Genomic DNA, 23,198 nt, shown 5'->3' with positions numbered 1-23,198 from the left:
ATAAATCTTACAAGCATAGTAGAAAGCAGGGAAACGTCTGTGCACTTAAAGTGGTTCTGTGTTACCTCATTTTGAAAATGATACACTATTACTATATCATAAATAAAAAAATGCAAAAAACTAACTGTGAATAGTTTGTGTATTTCACAAGATGAAAGCAGTACTTTCAAAATTAATTAACCAATTATTTTGCATTATTAATTATTTTACTGTTTGTTAAAAGTCCAAAAATACTGCCTGAAGTTTAATAAACGATCACGTTTTTAATGATTATTGTTATAAAGTGTTGCAAACAGATAACCAGTATTTACAGTAAACATTCATGTTACCATGCCGACACACTCAGTGTAAACATACGCTCACCGGCCAGTTCTGGTACACGTGAATAGTATTGCGTTGGACTCTGTTTTTCCTTTCTGAACTTTCTTATTTCTCCATGGCACAGATTCAGCAACATGTTGGAAACCTTGCTCAGAGATTCTGGTCCATGTTAACATTACAGTATTACTCAGTTGCTGCATTTTTTATCAGCTCCACCATATCCCAAAGGTGCTCTGTTGGTTTGAGATCCAGTGATGGTGTTTTTTTTCAAGGTGTCACTGACATCCATCAGAAGACGGGTACACTCGGTCAAAAAGGGATGACCGTAGTCAGCAACAATACTCAGGTAGGCTGTGGCATTTAATGTGGCGTGCTGCTTCAAGAGTTGATAAGCTATGTATTCAGAGATAGTCTTCTGTATACCTTGTTTGTAACCATTCTTTACTTGAGTTACTGTTGACCTCCTATAAGTTAGAACCAGGCTGATTCTCCTCTGACCTCTGACATCAAAAAGTCATTTTTGCCCAGAGAACTGCCACTCACTGGATATTTTCTCTTTTTCAGACCGCACTCTGTAAAATCTAGAGATGGTTGTGTGTGTGGGAAAATCCCAGTAGATCAGTATTTTTTTTAATACTCAGACCAGCACATCTGGCACCAACAACCATGTCACATTTAAAGTCACTTAAATCCCCTTTTCTTCCCCATTCTGTTCCTTGATTTGAACTTCAGCAGGTCCTTTTGACCATTTCTGCCTGTGTAAATGCACTGAGCTACTTCCATATAATTGGCTGATAAGACATTTGTGATAATGAGCGGAAGTGTAGCCAGAGTGTCTGCTAGTACAGATAGAAATGAGATAATTATCATTAGCTGAGAATGGTGGAGATGTCCTTAATCTTTTCAGTTACACCATTCGTATCTGGCATGGTGGTATCATAAACCAAAATCGTTTAAAATTTAACCCAGTGGATACAGAACACTTTGCATTTCATAAGATAACTGAAACATTACAGATAGTGCAAACATCAGCCACAGACACACCATGCAGGCTTACAGTTCATGAAAATGTAAACTAAATCAAATGCAATGCAATTAGCAAAGAAGGGAGCTTCTTCTTTAAGCAGACAAGTACACACAGTGTTCATGCTTGTAAGTGCTGCTACTCATACCAAAACATGGCGTGTTGAGCTGCTAAGGTAAAATCATATAGATCGTTATAGCCTTTATGTTTGTTAGTCATCATTTGTAATCCTAGATTTAATTTTTCCTTTAACCCTCATGTTATGTTCTCTCTTATAACTACTTAAGCAACAATACCTTTTTGTGGAAAGTAACTTACTTTATTAAAGATGTTGTGGAAGGGCACAGGCATATCAATGCACACATCTCTACTTTATAACAGAAAGTAGTACCAGTAAACAATATATTGCTTTTACTAAATACATAACACCTCATATTAAAGTTCAGTGTAGTGTACAGTGTGATCTTACCAATGACACTATCTTCACTTTTTTGTTATCATGCCTGGTAAAGCAGACTCTAGTATTGATTTCTTCTCTCAAAAAGAAAACAGTACTTGAACATTTCTTCTTTCTAAAGGGTAAGAAAGGAAGTATTGACTGCTAATCTTAGCTTGGTAAACCATACCAGAGGGAGGTGTCCTTTCTGCATTACCTTCACTTCTGGTTCCTCTTTTCTGCTGCCAGAAAACACAGCACTCAACACTTATCAGAGGAAGAAGCAAATTTAAGTTGCGTAACCAATGAAGACAAACGAATGAGGCCAGTGACCTCCTGCTATATCTCAGCTGGTGTCAGTCAGCCGTGTTTTGCTGAACATTGTGAAACTAAATTCAAAAGTTGGTTAGGTTATAAATAACACAGTGTGTATGAGTTTTTTGATGAGATTTTTATTGGGAATAAAGAGCATTCCCCAAACATCATCCAGATAGGCATTTATTAAACTGAGCCTGAATGTTTAATTCATTAATGTGTTTAAGTCATTAATGAGCTCACTGAATGTGTAATAAATTGCAGCAAGGTCAACAATATTTAATACCATACTGATATAGCATTTAAAACACTCACTTGTTATACTTGTCACGCTTATTATTATACTGATTATGTGACTTTCACTGTCACAACCCAAGTCAGAGAGAGAACTGGGTCTGCATGGCTGATGATGATTTAAAGTGTTACACAAGGACATCTGGTAAAACTAAATGGACACAGGGCCTTGTAAATAGCACACGTTAACAAGGCTGATTCTGTATTCGAAACAAAAATGTGTCTGAGCATACATCACACAATTTGCACAACTTTATAGCTTTCCCACAAGTTGGAGGAAACAAGTCCTCAAAAACAAGAATGCAATAGAAAGTTCATGCTTTATTATCATCCCAATCACTTCTTTTGAAGGGAGAACATCGCCACTTCAGTATTGACAAACTGTGTCATCGATTCCTTTGTATAAGTCTCAGTTATTTATCTCTCCAACCTTACAATTTTCCCTGACTGTTTACTCTCTGAACAGGAAACTAGTCAGTCTGATGTGCCCTGGCATTAGAAAACAGAACTGAAGATCTTGGAAACTCTTGACTCTGGGGTGGTGCTACATTTGTGCATGTCAAAAATACAGAGACAGATGGGGAGAGATGATTGAAGAGACTTAAGCCTCATGTTAGGTGTCAGCAGACAGAGGTATACAAAGCGATGTTTGTTCATTATTCTTGGGGGAAAGAGTTAAAGAACGGTTGTACCACTTCAGATCTTATTTAATTGTTTTATTGATTGTATTTTATTCAGATTTTTTTTCTCTGTCATAGAATCTCATCTTCTTGCCCAATGACCACAGCATTTTCCTTGTTTGGGGAGAGACAGAGTACACTCAGAGGCAAACTCTAACTGTAGCCGATATCCTTGGTAATTGGAAACCTCATTTAGCTGGAAAGTGATGCACAACAGTCACGTGTCTAGGAGTTGTAAATATTCACACATGGGCATGCATCTGCCAAGACAAATGTTGTAAATCCTCCCCAAGGATCACAGTTAGCTACTAATGTTAGCTCTGGTGAGGAGAATGGTGTTGCAGCAATGCATTAATAAGAACCCTAGACAAGGTTTTAAAATGTCTCCGTGACTCTATAGCAAGCAATAAGAGCTGTGGTCTTGTTGGCCATGCTCATGAGTAAAGAAGAAGGCAAAACTGGTATGCACTTCATTCCAGATGCAGTGTGCCTCACAGATATAATTTTCTACAGTAGTTGAATTACTACTACTGCACCTCATACAGGTTGATGTATGAGAGGTGATTTAAAATAAGGTAATTTCTTCTCTTTTGTAAAAGGTCTACATCAAAACTGGCTATAGACCCTGAACCATTTCAGTTTTGATACATGCGTTTGTTTGCATGAGGCTAATTTCCCAGAAATATATCACATGAAAATATCAATAGTCCTTTACATCATGTCACAGCCAATCTTGTCCTAAATAACACCCAATTATTTGCAATAGTGTGAGATGACAGTGGAAAAATACCTAACAAATGTACTGCCTAATGAGCGACAGGCACAAGCTGTAATGTGTGTATGCAACTTGGCCTTAGGTGGCTTAGGTTTATTTGTCCCCAAAAGAATGACTAAACATGATAGTGTCTAATGATGATGAAAGGTAAATGGTTTTATAACTGTCCTGGAGCGTGTTACAAGGCACTGAAAGTTGAGTTGAAAAGCCAGCTCTTCTGGACGAGATAGGCAGTTTGATGGTAATGGTGCGCACTTTCATGTAGTTTCTTCTCTGAGGCATTTGTAGTGTTGCAAACCCACTCATAAAGGGACAGATAGATAAAGGACAAAAGGTAAACCAGTTCTGTTGGAGAAGCGTAAGATGAGATTGCTTAAAGGCTGTTCAGCCACACGTACTGGAATGTTTGTGCACTATAAGAGTTATGCAATTGCTACAGCACTTTTATTTAAAGGCAACGTGTTCTACTTGGGCTTCAAATCCCGGCTCTTCAAGTAACCACTACTGTTGCCAGGGGACATGTGTGCCCTCTATATTTTGGTATTACAATGAGAAACTAATTTGCATGAAGATAAATGTGCAGTTACTATGGGCAAGGCCAAACAAACTGAGAAACTAATTACACATTGCTCTGCTTTGACTTGTTTTACACGTTGTTTGATCTGTCTGACCTTGGTTTGAACAGATCAGGACTAAAGTTCAGCGCGGTCTTGTGAGGAACAGAGATGCCTTATGGTTACACCGTGTTGACGTGATCAATGCCACTCTATGAGACACAGCCTTAATATAAATCTGTTCATCTGATGGCTTGGCATTTTGTCCTCCCTTCCTCTGTTACAAAACTCATCTCTCCTCATTACAGAAACTGCCTGCGACAGTTGGGCCTTTTCGCTGATTGGTTATAGCGCTGCCGTTAATCAAACTTTAAACGACTGCAAGAGCTGTTTTTACAAATAAGCAGGTATTCTTTAAGATTTATGAACAGTAACAGTCAGACGCGTTTGTGTTAGTTACCGTAAATGCTAAAACAATTATCTTCACACATGAGAATTTGAGAAAAAGGAAGGAAAGTAATGAAAGACTTTTTTTTTTGCCTTTTCTCAATGCCTTTTGTGCGTCTTCCTGTGTATGTGTGTGTTCCATGTCTGTCTTTTACTTGCTTCCTTTCGTACTCTGAAGGTTATTTACTTTGCTTGACATGTGTTTTTACTTCATGTGTGTTTTTGCTTTTCCTGCCCTCGTTATTGCCTGGTCCGGCCTGATTGTGTTTACTTCTTCCTTGTTACCCTACTCTTCCATGTGAGTATTTAATTTGTGTGTTTTATCCCTTTGTCAGTCTGTCAAGTCGTCCATGTCCTGTTCTCTATCTTTGCAGACTGTGAGACTTTCTCATGTCTCACAGTCTGCCTGTCTTCCCTGAGTTATGTTTTTTAGTTCATTACCTTTTTGGACTTCATTATGTTTACATATTTGGATTCTCTTAGTTGGATCATTTCTTTTGGATTTTCTTGTGTCCTCAGTTCTGTTACTTTTCCAGCCCTATTGTCTCTTTTGTATCAGCATGTGGGTCAATTTTTTTAAACTTTACCCTAATTTCTAACAGTACAGCATAAACCCCGTTGCCATTTCCTAGCCAATTTGCCTTTTTATTTCAGGGACTTTGATTTCAGTAAAAACACCTTTGTGAGGAGTTAGACAGCATGTCTTTGCCAAAGGGAGGTGGAAATTGACACCCTTGTCTCTCACAATCCTGCTCCAGTATCCACATTAGCTTGGGACTTTGACACCACTCTGCATCTGTGGTGGTCAGCAAGCCAAACCTTCTTTCTCTATTGGCCAACAGTAAGACTGTAATGAGTCTACAGTATTTTAGTTTCAGTTTACAGACACAATGCCGACTTAATCTGTGTCTACTGATGGCACCCATATGCCTATATTCCTGACTCTTTACATAGGCTGTTCACCTTTTCCTGAGTAAGTTGACAAGATATCAGAGTTGTTTAATGGCTCCTCACTTGATTCAGCTGGGGTCCAGCTGCTTTGATTTTCTGCCTTCTATTCATCCCTCATCCTTTTTCTGCCCTGTCTTTTGTCTGTCTGAAAGTTTTCTCTGGTCCCCTCCCAAATTGGACCAGGAGTGACATGTTAAGCCTCATGTTCTCCTTAAATTGCTAGCTGTCTGAGTGGTGTCCAAAAACAATGTGGGCTTTATAGATAATTGGTCAACTTTATGGCGGAAACCTGGTCTTGTTAGGAGAGACGGCATCCATCCCACTTTGGATGGAACAGCTCTTATTTCTAGAAATCTGGCCAAATTTATTAAACCCACCCAAAACGTGACTATACAGAGTTGGGACCAGGAAGTAGAGTTGCACTCTTACATGCCTCTGTGCAAAAAAAAAAAAAAAAAAAAAACACGTAGAAAGAACAATATAGTATCCACATCTGCACAAAAGAGTAAAATGGTGAAATGTGGATTAATAAGCGGTCTCTCTCTTCCATGTCTCTGTTAGTTCATGAATTAATAATTGATCATCAAATTGATTTACTCTGCTTTATGGAAACCTAGTTACAGCAGGATAATTATATTAGTTTAAATGAATCAACACCCCTGAGTCATACTAACTATCAGAATCCTTGAGGCAGAGGCAGAGGGGGCGGTGTAGCAGCAATCTTCCACAGTATCTAATTAATCAACCAAAGACCAAGACAGAGTTGTAATTCATTTGAGAGCTTGATGCTTAGCCTTGTCCACCCTTGCTGGAAAACTCAAAGACCAGTCTTATTTTGTTTGGTTTGAATCATATCCATGTAATAGACTCCAATTTGTTCAGGTAAATGGAGAGTCTTCTTCACACACTAAGGTTAATTATGGTGTTCCACAGGGTTCAATACTTGGACCAATTCTATTTACATTATCAGAGATGGGCAGTAAAGCGTTACTTGTAACGCGTTACTGTAATCCGATTACTTTTTTCAAGTAACGAGTAATGTAAGGGATTACCATTGCAAAAACGGTAATTAGATTACTGTTACTTTCCCGTAGGAACGCTGCGTTACTGCGTTACTAAAACCGTGAGTTTTTTGTGAGAATGTCTCATGATAGTGACGTAAGCAAGTGCAACGTTCGTGACAACAGCTGTCTGCAGATCAACAATGGATAATATATCGAGTGCGGAGAGAGTATGAGCGTGCAGCGTTTAAAGCGTGGAAGTACTGACCTTATTTTGAGTTTGATTCCATAAAAAGTGACAAAAACATTTTATGTGCTGGAATGTGCAGAAAATAGGTTTAAATGTTAAACAAATTTCTTCCAGTCAGAGAATGTTGCATATAATTTAATTTTTGCTTGATGCATAAAGTTAAAAGATTAAAACTAATAAAACAAGTTTTAAAAAGAGACTTTTCCATTTGATTACATTTTGTATGATGGATTATGCAGAAAAAGTAGAATTGGGCTGAAAGATCTATCGCTTTATCACCTATTCAGGTTGTAAATTGTGTTTTTAAAAAGTAACTAACTAAGTAACTAAGTAGTTAATTACTTTTGAAAATAAGTAATCAGTAAAGTAACGGGATTACTTTTTTGGGGAAGTAATAACTAACTATCTCTACTTTTAAGATTAGGCTTAAAATTTTCATTTTTGCTAAAGCATATAGTTAGGGCTGGACCAGGTGACCCTGAATCCTCTCCTGATTATACTGCAATAGACGTAGGCTTCTGGGGGATTTCCATGTTGCAGTGAGTATTTATTCATTAGTCATCTTTCTCACTCATTATGTGTTAATAAACCTCTCTGCAATGAATGATTACCTGTTATTATTCTCTGGCTCTCTTCCACAACATGTTTTTGTACTGTCTTCCTCCCCTCACCCCAACCGGTTGCAGCAGATGGCCGCCACTCCTTGAGCCTGGTTCTGCTGGAGGTTTCTTCCTGCTAAAAGGGAGTTTTTCCTTCCCACTGTCACCAAAGTGCTTGCTCATATCGAGTCATGATTGTTAGGTTTTTCTCTGCATGTATTCTTGTAGGATCTACCTTACAATGTAAAGCATGCGGTGATGGCAAATTTTCAAGAATTTGCCATCACTGCTGCTCTTCTGACCAAACTTCAGAAAGATTCTCATCCTGTTAGGCTTTATCTTTCTGGTCAAGCTTTTCCCCTCCAGCTCAAACTCATGAGATATCAAGCTGTATAAATATGAATATGTACATCATTTGTAAAATATGCAGTGTATTTTGTTCATTCAGTGTAACCTCAATTTGTATACAATATTAGCAGGAAGGTAAAATATGAGATATGCTCTGCTTCACCACTGAATGACAGTGTTTGTGAAAGTACTAAATGAGTTTTATGACTATATGGTCAGCAGTAACCATATCCATAAAACATATGAAAATATGTGAAAAACAGCCAGATGTCATAACATAAACCATATTCCAGATGTCAGCATAATGGTGACTAGAAGGCCCGAACCACACCTTCCTAATGTGGGAGTCAACCAATAGAACCACTACTTCCATGTTTATGAATTAAAGCAATTCATAAACATGGAGTGATTATGAAAAAGTGGTATCCAACATGTGTTACAAAGTGACAACAGGTGTTTGTTCCTGACAATTTCACTGTTTGTGGACTGCATGTGCCTGCACCCAACAATAGACTTATTATTTGTGATATATTTTTTATTTGCCCATTTTTGCATCTCAGCTTTTGTTTGTTTTTGTTTTTTCTTTCTTTCTTTTTTTTCATTTGTTAAGTAATTTATTTGTGCAGAAGGACAAAAAACTCAACCCATATGTGATGCTTCAGCCAAAGGGTAAACATGTATTAGTGATAACGTTTAAATATCCCAGGGTCAGACATTCAAAGCCCAAGAATACAATGTGCTATTGTGAACTTGAAATGCGTTCACCCTGTTGTTAGCGCCACCTTTTTCTCATAATTTTTTTCATGACCCTATTTCCTTGAGGGCAAGGGTCAGCTCCTTGTCACTTCTGCTTCTCTTGTTTTTGGACTTTCACCATACAGTGTTGAGTCATCTTGCTTCCTCAGTTTAAGAAGTTGTGTTGTTCCTACAGGTTTTATAGTCCCTGACTGAATGATTAGAAGTCCAAAATATACAAACAAGATGTACCGAGGCAAACAGAGCTCTTCCTAGTTAATTGGAAACCTAAAACAGCTGATTATAATCAATTATCCACTCTGCGTAGCATTGCGTCGAATATATTTAATTACAAGAGCAGCTATTGTGTAGACAATGTCACACTTGAGAGGAAGCAAGTAAGAGGACAACACTGGAGGAAGAAAATTAAACTGCCAGTAAACATGATTAATTCAAGTGGAGGACATAATCAGTTTTCTTTTTTAACGGGAAAACAGGCAACACACATTTTTTATGTAATGAGCATCTCCCTGTGCTGGCTGTGGCTGAAGTCAAAGCTGTGCACTAATTCCCACATTGGTTGTCAAGATGCCCAGCCCCTCCCCATGTCTACGTGTTCTCAAGCAAGACACTGATACCCAAGTTAATTCAATTCCAATTTAATTTTATATATATATATAGCACCGATTCACAACAAGAGTTGCCTCAAGGAGCTATTACCCCTGATGTTAAGCAAGTACCTTGCATGGTAGCTCTGCTACCATTGGTGTGTGAGTTAATGGGTGAATGAGAAATACATGGTAAGGTGTTGTGTCGAACATCTAAGGTTAGAGGGTGTCATGTAGGTGTGGCTGCGGTGCTTAAGGATTTTCAGCATATCCTGACATTTCATTATCTGCCCGTATAAGTCATTCTTGGTATTTTCAACTCAACTTTATGAATCAAAAATACTAATTGTGTTGGGGGATCAGAAAAACAGCCGATCAAATGCCATAGCCTCCTCAAGTACAGTACAATTAGTTTCATATATCGTTAACCTTTTCACTAGTTGAACACCAAATGCCACAGCATAGAGATTCACAATGATGCAGGAAACGCTTGGTCAATACACATGAAGATTAATAGCACCTGAACCTTCCTCCATAGGACATTCAACATACATAAGGGTTTATTATTGCCTTTAGAAAAGTTGTAAAAAGTATGCAGTGACACCAACAATTATTGGGTTGGAAATATGCATTTATGAAGTATATACCTATTATTATTATGTTATGTTTAAAACAAAAAAAACAAACACAAAAGAAATCAAGTTAAAGCATTTTAAGCTGTTTAAACAAGGTGTGGCTTATTTCGTGGTAAATTTCTTAATTGTTATGAAACGGATTCTCACAGATTCATCAGGTGACATTTTCTTATATTTGGCCTGTTAGACATGACAAAACAGGATGTGTTGCATAACGTACTCACCCTATTGGGCGTATTCGTTCTAATATCTACTAATTATTAAATAAAGTTTATTGTTTAAATCATTATCAGTATGATAGTGATTTAAACCTCATTATCAGTAAAGTGGTAGTGAAGTTTGAATAACAGGACAAAGCTGCAATTAAAAGCGTGCAGTGTTACTACTGCACTTACATGGTTACATACACAGTGCATTCACTGTGTGCTGTGGGTGTTATCAACTCACCCTTGACAAAGACCCATTTCCTTACAGTAGCTGTTTCAGTCTCAATCTATTGTAGCATGACACCAAATATGTCCTACTATTAAAGTGATACTCTGAAAATTACTAGAAACAGTAATTATGTGGGTATAGATTTAAAACATGTACACAAAAACAGGTTTTTCAGTTCCCTGATTTTAGCAGCTCTTATTACATAGCACCAAAATGCAACCAAGCAGTTAGTAATTGCTTCTTCTCTTAACTTTGCAGTTTGTTTTTATGACAACATATTAGGATAATATTTTCAAATAACTAAGGTCACAATATGTAACCACATTGAAAGGTGTGTGGCTTGTTCTATATAATTGCAGCTTTTAGCCGTTTTTATATAGGTAAAAACAACAAGCAGTAGCATTAAGCTAAAGAGGTCATGTAAGCTTGTGTAACATGTAATCGATTCAGTGGGATAAATATATGTAAACAGATGGATTGCTAGACAGATACAGGAATGACATGTGTGTGCATCAAAGGAAGAATTTTTAACAAGAGAGTTTTCATTTTTAGTACTTTTAGTTTGGATCTCCTGCAGTTGCAGGAGGTAGAGGAGGTGGTCCTTACAATCAATCAGCCAAGTTTAACCAATCAGAAGAAAGTGAACATTTAACAAGGGAGCTCTAAATAGACAGAAGCTGAAACAGCTTGTTTCAGATAACGGATGAAGTTAATCATTCACTGTCTGTTGTTCTTTGATTCAAGTAAAAGTATTGTAGTCCCAGATGAAAATGAGTCTAACAGGTTCCTTAAGTCAACCGAATAAATTTAAAAGCCTATTATGTAATAACAGATCTCCTGAAATGCCTTAAATACCCCAATCTCACTATAGCTGATTAGTCAGCGTAGAAATATCAGATGTACATCAGAGTCTTTCCTTAATGTCTGTCACTCTCTCCCCAAACCATTTTTCCACAAGGGCCAAGAGGAAGCCCACCCACAAGCCTTTCAGCAGATGGAAATAACCTTTCCAGATTGCCCCCGCAGGAGATATAATTATCACAGCCGCCTTGGCTGTTAGTGGAAGTGTTCAACTGGCCGCTCAATACCTTGCCAGGTCCCTCTGTGACGCTGGTTTCCAGTGGTCGCTCATCATTACAGGAACACAGAAACCTTGAACAGGAATGAAAAGAAATATGGCTCCCAGTCATAAATGCACAGTAAGTGAGCAGAGGTCATATCTGTCAGCCTACATGATGCCAAAAGTACAAGGTCTGCAACTGATTAGAGCCTGATCAAAGTACTGAATAACTCCTAGTTCAGTTTGGTTATGCTGATTTACTGCTGTGGCACAGAATCACACTGGTGTTTCTATGCTGAATGCAGACAGTGAGAGACTGACATAAAAGTCTAAATACAGCTAAAAAGTTACACTGCTGCTGCAGCCTAACCAGGGGGTGAACTACTGATGACAACTATGTGCCAAGCAGATAGTGTGAGGCATGACAAGCATTTAAAAAGACGCAGTCAAAAGGATGGGAAGTTTTAATCTTCCTTCTGGTCCCAGGGCTTTTAAATAAGCTTTGTTCAATTGTGGATAGTGAGTCTGACTGAGCAATGAAGGGACCTCTTTTGGTCTCAGAAAGTTCTCAAGCTGTGAACAGAAAGAAACACTGTTAAGTGAAAGAATGAGCGAGGAACAGAGATGCAGGGGGCAAATGCAGTTTGTTCATACCCTATAAGCAGAGTGGATGTGATGTGTCCAACTGACTATTTAAAAAGGAAGGGGAATTCCTTGTGTGGAGGAGTTTGTGTGGATTTAGCTCAATTCTTTCCTAGTACGAGGCCAACTGACGCAAAACAGTTAATGACCAGATACAGCACAGGCGGTGTTTCAACGCTAACTGTTGACTGATGCTTCGGGACTGGCAAATTTTACAGGCGAATTAAGGTCAGGCAAAAAAAAAATAAATAAAAAAATAAAACGTTAAATATGATGGAACACTTCACGTCTCGGTTAGCTTTCTGTCTGTATAAAGTCAGTGGAAGCTTGTTTGCAACCATGATCCACGCCGTTGCCACGTGACTCGATCGCGGATGCTTCCAAGAACTGCATCAAACAAAAGTGTATATTTTTCTGATAGATGGCGGTGCACAGGGGAGGATTTGACATCCGACGCAAGGCAAAAAGCAAGTGCTGCATTTAAGGCGCAGACTGAACTGTGTCACAGTTGTTTTGTTTTTGGGGGGGGGTCACAACATACAGGTGTTCGCATGAAGGTGTACTTGGGTCCTGGTCAGATGTCGGCATCTCTGTGTCTTATGCCTGCATTTTTGCAGCATATGGCACTTTATCTTCCTGTTCCATGGGGCACATGATACCTCTTAGTTACAAGCAGACACCATATGCATTTCCACCAAATGAAACCTTGTACGCCTGAGTGTTCCTGATAGCTGGCAGTTCAGGCCAGGACAGCATGGGGCCAAAATTATTCTGGGACAGAGGGAGACTATTTATACCATAAGCTATTTCTTATCACATGGCAGAACTTGAGAAATTACAATCACTTAGTTTTAAGTGTGGTCATATGGTACTCAGGTTATGGAAATCTTGTTTTATAATACTTTGCATTAAAAACGTTTAATGTTGTATTTTTCCTATTAATAAAAGCAAAAGCTTTTGTAAAATTTAACATATATATGCTAGTGTTGGTGCATTTTAGGTTGACCACGTCAGGTTTAGAATAATGGTGAAAAAAAGGAGATAAGAGCTAGACCTTTGCCAGAGATTTCTAAAAGCTATTCACTCACTCAAGGGCCTTATTCATCAACTGACAACAAAAGCAAAAAAGGAAAGCTATGTAATAAAAAATCGAAAGGTCCTGGAGGGGAAAAAAGGAAAAGCAAAGTTTAGCAGTGTGTGGCAAAGCAATGTCACAGTTTATTTGTTTCTTCAGCATGTCAATATCACATTTTTACTGCTCATTTTTCTTCGAGGTGCCATTTTACTCATTTTTCTCAAGCATATGGAGTTTTTTAATGTGCTTTCCCACAACAAAAGTACCCTGTCTTTAGCAGTTTTATCAGTGTTTAAACTGGCAAAAATACATCTGTCAGTCGCCACCTCTTCCAGTATTTATGACCTAGCACGAGCCAACAGGAACCAATAGAAAGGTGTCAACAGGTCTGGCTGGTCTGCTGAGTGGCACCTGTAGTCGGAAACCAATCTGTGAAGTAGTACAACACAGATTTCCATACCTGACACCTCCAAAACATTCTACTATCTGCGCACGTGGCAGCCGTATGTAGGCCATGTGTTGGGGCTTGGCATGCACGATGTATATCATTTATGAAACCCAGGGAAATTTAAATTGCTTTAATCATTCAAAAGGGAAAGAGGCAGCTGGAGCTCTAACTTACAACTCTGAATTTAAAGGTAAGGTTGCACTGGAAAGCTGAATGTAATGAAGCCAAGTGAACGTGTGCCTGAGCGACGCTCTTTAACTGGAGAGTGCTCTGGTAATTGTGTTAGCGAGATGCACTTTTACCACATACTATCTTTCTTCCCACAGGTGTCAAGGCAGCCTTAAATTGCTCACATTTCTATTATACAACTTCTCTTTCACTAACAACCAGAGCCAAGGAGTTCGCCAAATGAGAACAGCATCGACATTAAAACTTAGAGCAAGAAAGTTACACTAATAGATGTGTTCATTTGTACAGATATGAGTCATAAAGTCTTAACTTTAATGTGGGTGTTGTGATATCCCACTGTGTGCTCTCAAGCATATCTTTAATGATGGCAACCAGCCTTTTGCAATTCTATTTTTCCTGAAGGCATCATTATTGCCACAGTGCAAACATCATATCAGCGCTTGTTTACAGTACTTTTGCATTCTCTCACGTGCATATTAGAAGCACTATATGAGCTCATTACATATGGAAAGTGTCCTAAATGAGTGTGTTTGGACCGGTTTGGGATCTAGCTTGATTTGGGAGTAAAAAGCATCCCCTACATCCTTTTTTTCCCCTTTCAATTGATTTGTGAATTCAGTTGTGGATGAGGATGACTCACTCCGCTCTTTTTCCACTCACCTTTATTGCTGTTCTGCCTGGTTGCTATGCCCACATAAATGCACACAGAGAGCAAAGGGTTAGGAAAAGACAAGATCTGGCCTTGTCATCTTTTACTTAGTAGAAAACCTAAAAGCGAAACGACAAAAGAGCCACAATTAAAGGCTTCCCGGGCAGAGAAGGCACTTAGTGAAAGGCTTGAAAAGAACATAGCCTTTCTTAAAAATTAGGAAAGTATTTTTTTTTATTAAATGTTGCCATTAGGAGCACAATATATCTCATCTTCCTGGCTGCTAACTGCTTCTGAAATGTTTTGATGTTTATTATTATTATTGAAACACCATTCTGTAAGCTGCACAACCAGTTAGTGGACTTTTTTTTTCTACCCAAACTGTAATCAAAGGCAATAATGATTTTCATTTTCAAGTCATATCCCAGTAGAGTGGCAATTAGCAGATGCCCTATTTTGGGAGCAGACACAGAACATTGGCTACCTTGTGAGTACATACGCAGCCTCGGTCCTCTAACTCAAGCCAATCAGACCCATGCAGAGATTAAGGCCAAGAACTTGGTGTGGGGTGCGACTTGAAAGAGTTCCACATCAAAACACACTGCTACCTCACTCGACTAGAGGAGATAAAAATCTACTGATCTTGTATCTCACTGTGTCATCACTGCTAAACACATTTAAAACCTTTGGGTTACAGTTTGTGTCAGATTTATAAGCTAATCTTTGGCTATCTCTCACAGGCTCTTGTGGCAGTTTACTGATCAAACATGTCTACTTTTTTATTCTTTCTTAGTGAGATTTTCTTTATGCTAAAATGTGAATAAAAGGTTTCTTCTTTTAACCAGTGTTGGGGTCATTACTCAGTATTAACCATTACTCGCTAATGTCCTTAAAAGTAACACAGTACTTTACCTGATTATTAGAGTAATGTGATACACTAATTGTTACATTACTTTCTCATTACTCCATTAAATGAACTGAATCACATTTTCTCATGCTTACCAGTTAACAATATCAACCTGAGGCTACATTTCCACACACTAAGACAAACCACTAAGCCAACAGCAGAACACAATGATGAAACCAGGCTAAAGACTTCAAAGCAACTGTGAACAGGTAGAAATGGAGGCTGCAAGCCTGATTGCTCATCACTGCCTTTGTTACATGATGAAGTTCAGGTCTGACTGCTGTGCTGGGGCTGACATAGGTTTATCATCACTGCTGGTTCTTGGTTAGCTTTGTGTTAGCATGGTTTCTGTGCACATGATTGCAAAGAGCTGACGTTGTGTCAGCAGTATAATGTGGTTGTTTCTGTCCTGGATGGAGTTTACGTTTTACTGTCATGCTCTTGTCATTATGTGCAGTAAAAATAAAAGTAAAGTGTCTAAATATTTATTACTTTAAGGCTGTAGACAAATCAACCATTTTCCTCCTCCTGCAAACAAACGCAAATCTGCTAAATTAAAGCAAGTATTAAAGCTGTATGGAAGACCAAACAGCTTCTTTGCACTGGGAATACCGCAAGGTTTTAAAGTTTTTCTGCCTGTGTAAGTATCCCCACAATATAAGTCCTTGTAATTATACTACTCAGGATTTCTACCCCATATACTCCATGGTCCTAGGGTTTTGTATCTCTGATTTTTGGAGTCTTGTTTATTATATTTTTATGTGTTTGTTTGTGTTACTTGAAGGTTATTTTTCTGTTGTTTCTTGCTTTGGTTTTGCTTTCTGTTTTCCCCACCTTTATTCTTGTCAGCTCCGCCCTAAAAGTCTTCACCTGCATTGATTTTTTTTGGCTGTGCAACCTGTCTCAGGCTGGCTAATCAGGCCTTTGTGTTCCTCCTCATGTGCCCTGCATTGAGTGATTTCCTTGAGACTTCATGTTTTCTTTCCTTTTCCAGTTTCAAAATTGATAAGTGATCATCTGCCAAAAGGTTATTCCTGATGTTCCTGAATGTATTTTCTGTGTCTGAGATCGATACTTTGTTGTCCCACAAACATGATCAATTTAAAGAATAGTACAGTCTACAATAAACAGCAAAAACACAATGCCTAGTAAGGGCTTTGTACTATGAGATCAAAGAGAAAAAAACATATATACAACACTAATAAACAAAGAAAAGTAAAAATGAAGTTAAAAAACAGTAAAAGTAACACTGACATTGTGTCAGAGTAGTAGTAGCAATAATAAATAATATATACACTATAAAAATAGCTGCATGAAGATATAGTATCAAAGTACTGGATCATATGTCTGATCTTTATGCTTATAGCCCTGTTTTCATAAATACATTGTAGTCAGCAGGATTTATACATAAAATGCAGAAATGATCTGTTTTGTCAGCTATCCTTATGACTGCATTATTGTGCCTACTCTGTACTCTACATTATTATCGATCTTGTCCTTTTTTTGCCACTTCAAATATATTTATAGAACTGGTATGTTGTGTTTGGTGCAATTTCTGCTCCTTTTTTGGCCTGGTCTGTCTTAAAAAGGAGATTTTTAATCTCAATTGGGCATTTTACAAGGATCTAAAAAAATCCCTCTGCCAAAAGCTGATTGCAGATTCTACCTTGTGATGGAAATGTTCTTTCTGGTTTCCAAATGGCTTCATATCATGCATGAGAGATGTGTTTGGTAGATTATAGGTCAGCAAGTCATTTACAACAATTTAAATACCAGCAATCACTTTTTGGCAGATGATCACTTTTTGGTCTAACACCAGCGTTCTTTCCTGGCTTCCAACCGGCTAAACTTCATTAATGTAGCAGCACTTTTCCAGTCTTAGTGACCAAAGCACTTAAAGCTGACACTTCATGCTATATTACTCTACAGTGCTTTACCTCTCTTTCAGTCTGTTTTATCTGTTTAACCTTTTCATATATTTCCCACAGAGTAGCTTCAAACCCAGGATATGCTGAACTTGCTTTCTGGTACAGGCCTCTGTTGGCCTCATTCTGGTCAGGGCTTTTAACTGGGTCGTTCTGCCCTGAAGTCTTCCATCTGTCAGTTGAGATACACAGGTTAAAATAATGACAGTAACATGTTTTGATGTTATAAGTGCAGACTATATTTTTGTATTTTTTTAAATGTCATCATATAAGGCAAACAGATAGTGGCACTGCAATAAGTAAAGGATTGTAGTTGGCTTACAGTATCCAACCTTGACATTTTACAAAGAAACAAGCTTAGGAACAGAATTCCTTGTACTGTGTTCAAGATTTGACATTACATCAACTGACATCTAATGCGTGAGGTTAGAGTTGCTTTCATTTGGGGCTATATTTTGATTTTTATAGAAGCTGCTTACTGCACCATGGAAATGTATCCACACACTAAATCAGTGGATCAGTCAGTTTTTAATCTGCATCTTAGGAACTGTGACTCTGTAGAACAGCTCACTTGTCTGTTCGTTCGCTTTTACATCCCAATCAGTAATTTTTCAATGTAGAACATAATTTATTAGAAGTTATTAATTGTTGGTGTACGATAACATTTCATCCAACCCTTCCTTTAAAAGAGCCATAGGTGGGTTTTGTTGTTTGATGCTGCAGGTATGTCGATGGAAGCAAAAAACTAACTTCAATCATATTAACCGTTTGTCAATACTAAAAACAGCAAGATCAAACTGTAGCAACAATCAAACAGCCACAAACTGCTGTGGCTGTTTGATGGAGCTTCCGCAACCTGGTGAGACAGGAGCTGCTGTCTGGAGGTTTCGTGTGGCAGCCGGCTTTGTGTGAGGGAGCTGCTTGTGAGGGGCAGTTTAGCAGTGGCGCCGAAACTGCTCGGATAATTGGCCTAAAGTAAGGATATAGTTAAAGACCTTGTTTTCTGTCTTTAAGCCATGCAGTTTTCCCCAGCTTTGATATGCTGCCAAAATATGTTTCTGACAGAGATCTCAGATCCTGAGACTTAGTGCTCACACTGACACATTATATCAACTGGGAACGTGCTTTTTGTTATTTTCGATACAAAATCTTTAATATAATCCCTTTTGACCCAAAGACGGAAACACCTACTGGGCTTTTAAATGAATGGTTAAAATCATCAGTCAGTGAGTTTTTTTCCCCCTTTAAACAAAACTTAAAGTAAAAATCATAAACCATAAAATCAACATAACAACTGACTCCAACTGAAGTAAGAACTCTTCACAGAAGTTAGAAAATATGTCTTTAGTGTTAATTTTAGACGTTCTTCTTTCAATATTTGTATATTTTCACAGTAAATTATTTATTTTTATTGTACTACTCGTTTTTAAAACAGAGAGTAACACCATAAAACAAATTCTGGGAAGAGTAGCATCAGCCTTTTTTTTTAAACAACATATACATAAAAAGATAGCAGCTATCGTTTGTGATAAAGCTCTGGCTTTATCACTGACATGCTTAGAATTACAGCACAGATACTTACCATTAACTAGTGCCTTATTGCACCGTTTGGCCCATTTAAGGTTGTTATAAACCACTTATTAATGTTTTTTCTGCATCATCATATTGTTATGGTACTAATCTTTTGACTATAGCTTTTACCTCAATAACCTGTGCCTGACTGTGCATTGATAGTAAGTATAGGAGGTGATGTACTTGAACTGTCTGACTATTATGCAATATATTTTATTGTGTGCTTCTGTTTATATGTGCTACAAAGAGATAGCACATTTGAAAAATCTTATTAAGCAAATAATGTTATTTATATGGGGATTTAAAGAGATACAAAATGGCAAACAATAAGAATGTGAATAACTTAATTCAAATTTCCAAAAATTATATAAAAGAATAAAGTAAGAACTCCACACAAAAGTAAAATAATATCGCACAATGGTTATTTTACCCATTCTTCTTTCAATGCTGATATATTTTTAGTGTAAATTTGCTTTCTCTTTATTTACTTATTTATTTTTTGTGATAAAGCACTGGCTTCTTCTTTTGCATTCTTACAAGAAATTTATATTATAATGCATATATGTAGCATTAAATAGGGGCTTATTACCATGTATATTAGCCCAGTGTAACCTTTTAAAGTCAATTATAAACCACTTGTTAATGGGGGTTTTTCAGTGCATGATCATATTATTAAAGTACTAATCCTTTAACAATGGCATTTACCTAAATAACTTCATAAGTATAGCCGGTGATGTACTCAAATGGTGTTACCAAATAGACTATGTTCTGTTTATGTTATGTCTTTTATGTACGCCTCAACTTGTGTTATATTGTTGGAGTTTTCTTTCTATTTTTTAGGTTCCTTACTTTATAATCAGATGACTCCCTATGAGCATTTTTAACAGGAAAAAAACTTTTTTCATATTTCCAAAAATCGAAGAACAAATGTACTGCCTAGATTTGGTGTATAATTACCAAACAGGTGTTTTTAGTTTATAAAGTATCACACACATTTTCTATTCTCTGTTACGCTTTCATTGATTGGTCACTGAAAGGTTAGAGCATGAAAACAATGTGGATTATATGTCATAGCCTTGATAGCCACCACATCTGAACCACAATATGTGAGAATTAAAGCAGATAGCCTCCAGTGTTTGACTGTGAACTGAAAGTAAGTATACACAGTGAATTACTGTAACTGTGTTAGTATAATGTACGCTGTGCTATTATTTATTATTGCTCTCTTTATATGTACTATAAAGAGGTAGCAGATCCAAAATAGCATCTTGTAGCAGCACATAATAAATGTTATTTATATATTTATATAAAGAAACACAAAATGGCAGGCATTACCAGTGTCTGAATAATTCAGAATTACATCTTTCTAAATTAGGAAGTTCCTCTTCTAAAGCAAAGTTGTTGTTTTATTTTTTTAATTAAAATAAACAATATCTGGGCTACATCTTTAAACATTTATTCTATTCAACAATTATTCCTATAATACCAAATCACAAAAGCAGTCACCTCAACCTGATTCATTTCTTAAGGTACAGAACCTACAGTAATAGAGAAATCCCCAACAATGACAAACACTTGGCAACAGTGGGAAGGAAAATCTCCCTTTTAACAGGAAGTAATCTCTAGAAGAACCAGCCTCAGCGATCTGCCGTGACTAGTTGGGAGTGAGAGGAGGGGAAAAAAACAAATTATTGAGTTGAATAGGTTGCATTCCCAGTCAGTGGCAAAAGAACAAAGTTAGCACAACCTCTGACATTTTGTAACACTGTATTATTTTTTTGTATTTCCACAACACTAAGAACAAATGTACTGACTAGACTTGGTGTATAATTTCCTGACAGATGTTTTTAGTTTATACAGCATCACAGACATTATCTCTTCTCTGTTACGCTTACAATGATTGGACATTGAATGGCTAGAGCATGAAAACAATGTGGATCCTATGCCATAGCCATCATAGTCAACACATCTCAACCTGGTATGTCTAAAATGATATTTTAGACATGCTAGCTCAGTGGTTCCCAAACTTTTTCCCTAGGCCCCTGTTTGTTTTCCAAGAAAATCTTCACCATATTGTGTTTTCAAACTCCATTGCAGTTTATTTCACAGCTCAAACATTTAGTAAATAATTGAACAAATAAAAGTAAACTGCAATAATGTCATGGTCCCTGTGCCTCGCTGGCGACCCTCTATTAGGCAATATGTTTGTTTTGGTTTTTTGCTCTCCCCCTCTCGCTCTCTCTCTTTCGCCGTGGCGATGCTCATTGCAGGCTCCCGCCGCTGGCCCACACACCTGCTCTCATCACCGCACCGGCCGCTGATTCCAGCTGATTGCAGTACTACTTAAGATGGTGGATATACACCAGTCTTCCCTGGATCGTTGAGCTATCACCGTCAGTCAACTAGTAGATCTGCAAACCTGAGTCTGTAACCCGTTTTGTGATTATTCCGCTAACCTGACCTTTCTGTGTATAGATCATTTCTGGAACCCGACTACGAGAGGAGTGACAGAGGGCGTGGAGCATTTTTTCCCTGATCCCCGTCCCCCCACGGACCCTGGCGACCTGGACCCCCTTTTCCCTGCACATTGTACATAGTCACCTGGTGTTGTGTTCACTGTGAATAAACGCACTGTCTTTCGCTTAAAGGAAAACCCTGGCCTGCGCCTGAGTCCCTTTCAGAATCCTTATCAAATAAGTTACAGGTAGCAACAAAATAAACTACTAACTCTTTTACGTACACGGGTATTTTTGAAAACCCAGCTTTTTCTATGCATTTGGACCCTTCTTCCACAATAAACGGTGTTTTGGATAACCGAAAATGGAGATTTTAAAAACTCCTGCCGGGGTGGAGATTTTTGAAAACTCAGTTTTTGCGTTTACCTGTGGACGAGGAATACGCAGTTCGTCACACAACGTCAAAGGTGTGTGGCTTTTTTCATGTCACGCTGTGCACCACGTTATTTTTTACATGAGATGAATTTCTACAGTGGCGGATAGAGACAAAATACTGTTGCTGTTAAACATACTATCTGCAGTTTTTACATGCTTACATATACACACGCAGTTACTGTCTCTCCATTTAGAAAGGCAGAGGCGTCATGGTGTAATTATTTTATGTGTACTGTGGTTGTCTTTTTGCTGTGTAATAATATTCAACATTGCTATCGTGCAATGGCTCTGGGGCGCGCCCCCCACTTTGGGAACCACTGTGCTAGCTAATTCTTTCTAACACCATAATCAAAACAACAAATTAAACAACAGCTTTTAGAGGAATAGTATTCACACTCCTTTAGAGCCCCGTCGTATTTGAGAAGTAATACAGAAAAAAAAATCCAACAGAAAAACCAGAGTGTCTTATAAGGATACAGACACTGCTGCAACTATAATAATAAACCAAACACTTACATTTCTTGTGATATAAACCAAAGTCAGACAGCACACACTAGGAAAATGGATAAAATGAAGACAGGAAATGTTGCTGAGAGGATTTGCAGCTTTTGGAAAGTTAAGTGTTTAGTCACTGGCGTACTAATTTTTCTGTAAAAGCCTGGTTTACGTCTGGATTTATACATTTTTTGTGCAGTGTAGTGCCACTTAAAATAATTGCATAACACACATTTGTTTGCAGAAGAGACGTCATTAGAGCCCTGACTAAGCATGAAAAATAGGACCTTATCACCCAACCCATGCCCCTATCTATCTGATGAATTGTAAGTACTGGTAGGTAGGAGTAATAATAACATTTCATACAGCAGCACCACCTACAGAAAAAACACTGCTCGATTGTACTGAAATAATTATGAAGTCTTATTGTCCACATATAATACAGTAGATAGCAATCCAAGCCCTTACATGCACTTTGTGCCTGTCTGTAATTATAAATAAAGCCAGCGGTGATAACAGTGGACCGAAACGAGGATCACTTTGATGAACTTTCCGGTCTTGCTTGAGGACAGGACATGCAGTGTTAATTTTACCAGCAGATTCCAGCCTATTCATTAACAGATTATGAGTCAAGGATCATCAGGGCAAAAGTTGTTAAACCATAAAATCATTTGGCTTTGCTCTTGAACTTGTTTTGTAGCAATGACATAGTAAAATTAGCATGACTGGCCACAGTGTACTTCTACGAGACATAAGCGTACGCGGACGAGTGAGACAGTAGAATGCGACAGGAGCCGGTCACGTCAAGGTGTTTTGTGTTGTAAAGCAGAGAGTATAATAGAGAAAATATGTGTTAGTTTGGAGTTGAGAAAGTATCAGCGTGCCGATGGAAACATTTTAAACCTCTCAAAAGTGCAGTGCTCTACTTGTGCCAAGA

The 23,198-nt window shown here is 37.9% G+C and overlaps 1 long non-coding RNA gene across 1 annotated transcript; it reads left to right on the top strand.

The window, feature by feature from the left end:
* Nucleotides 1-363: 363 nt before the first annotated feature.
* LOC112842474 (uncharacterized) lies at nt 364-21,547 on the top strand. The gene is made up of 3 exons (XR_003214247.1): nt 364-667; nt 21,146-21,268; nt 21,351-21,547. It is a non-coding gene; the product is annotated as an uncharacterized LOC112842474 (long non-coding RNA).
* Nucleotides 21,548-23,198: the final 1,651 nt, after the last annotated feature.

Source organism: Oreochromis niloticus, linkage group LG2 (genome assembly GCF_001858045.2).
Source record: "Oreochromis niloticus isolate F11D_XX linkage group LG2, O_niloticus_UMD_NMBU, whole genome shotgun sequence".
NCBI lineage: Eukaryota > Metazoa > Chordata > Actinopteri > Cichliformes > Cichlidae > Oreochromis > Oreochromis niloticus.
Note: the sequence above shows the minus strand (reverse complement) of the source record. Positions and strands in the feature narration are given on the sequence as shown.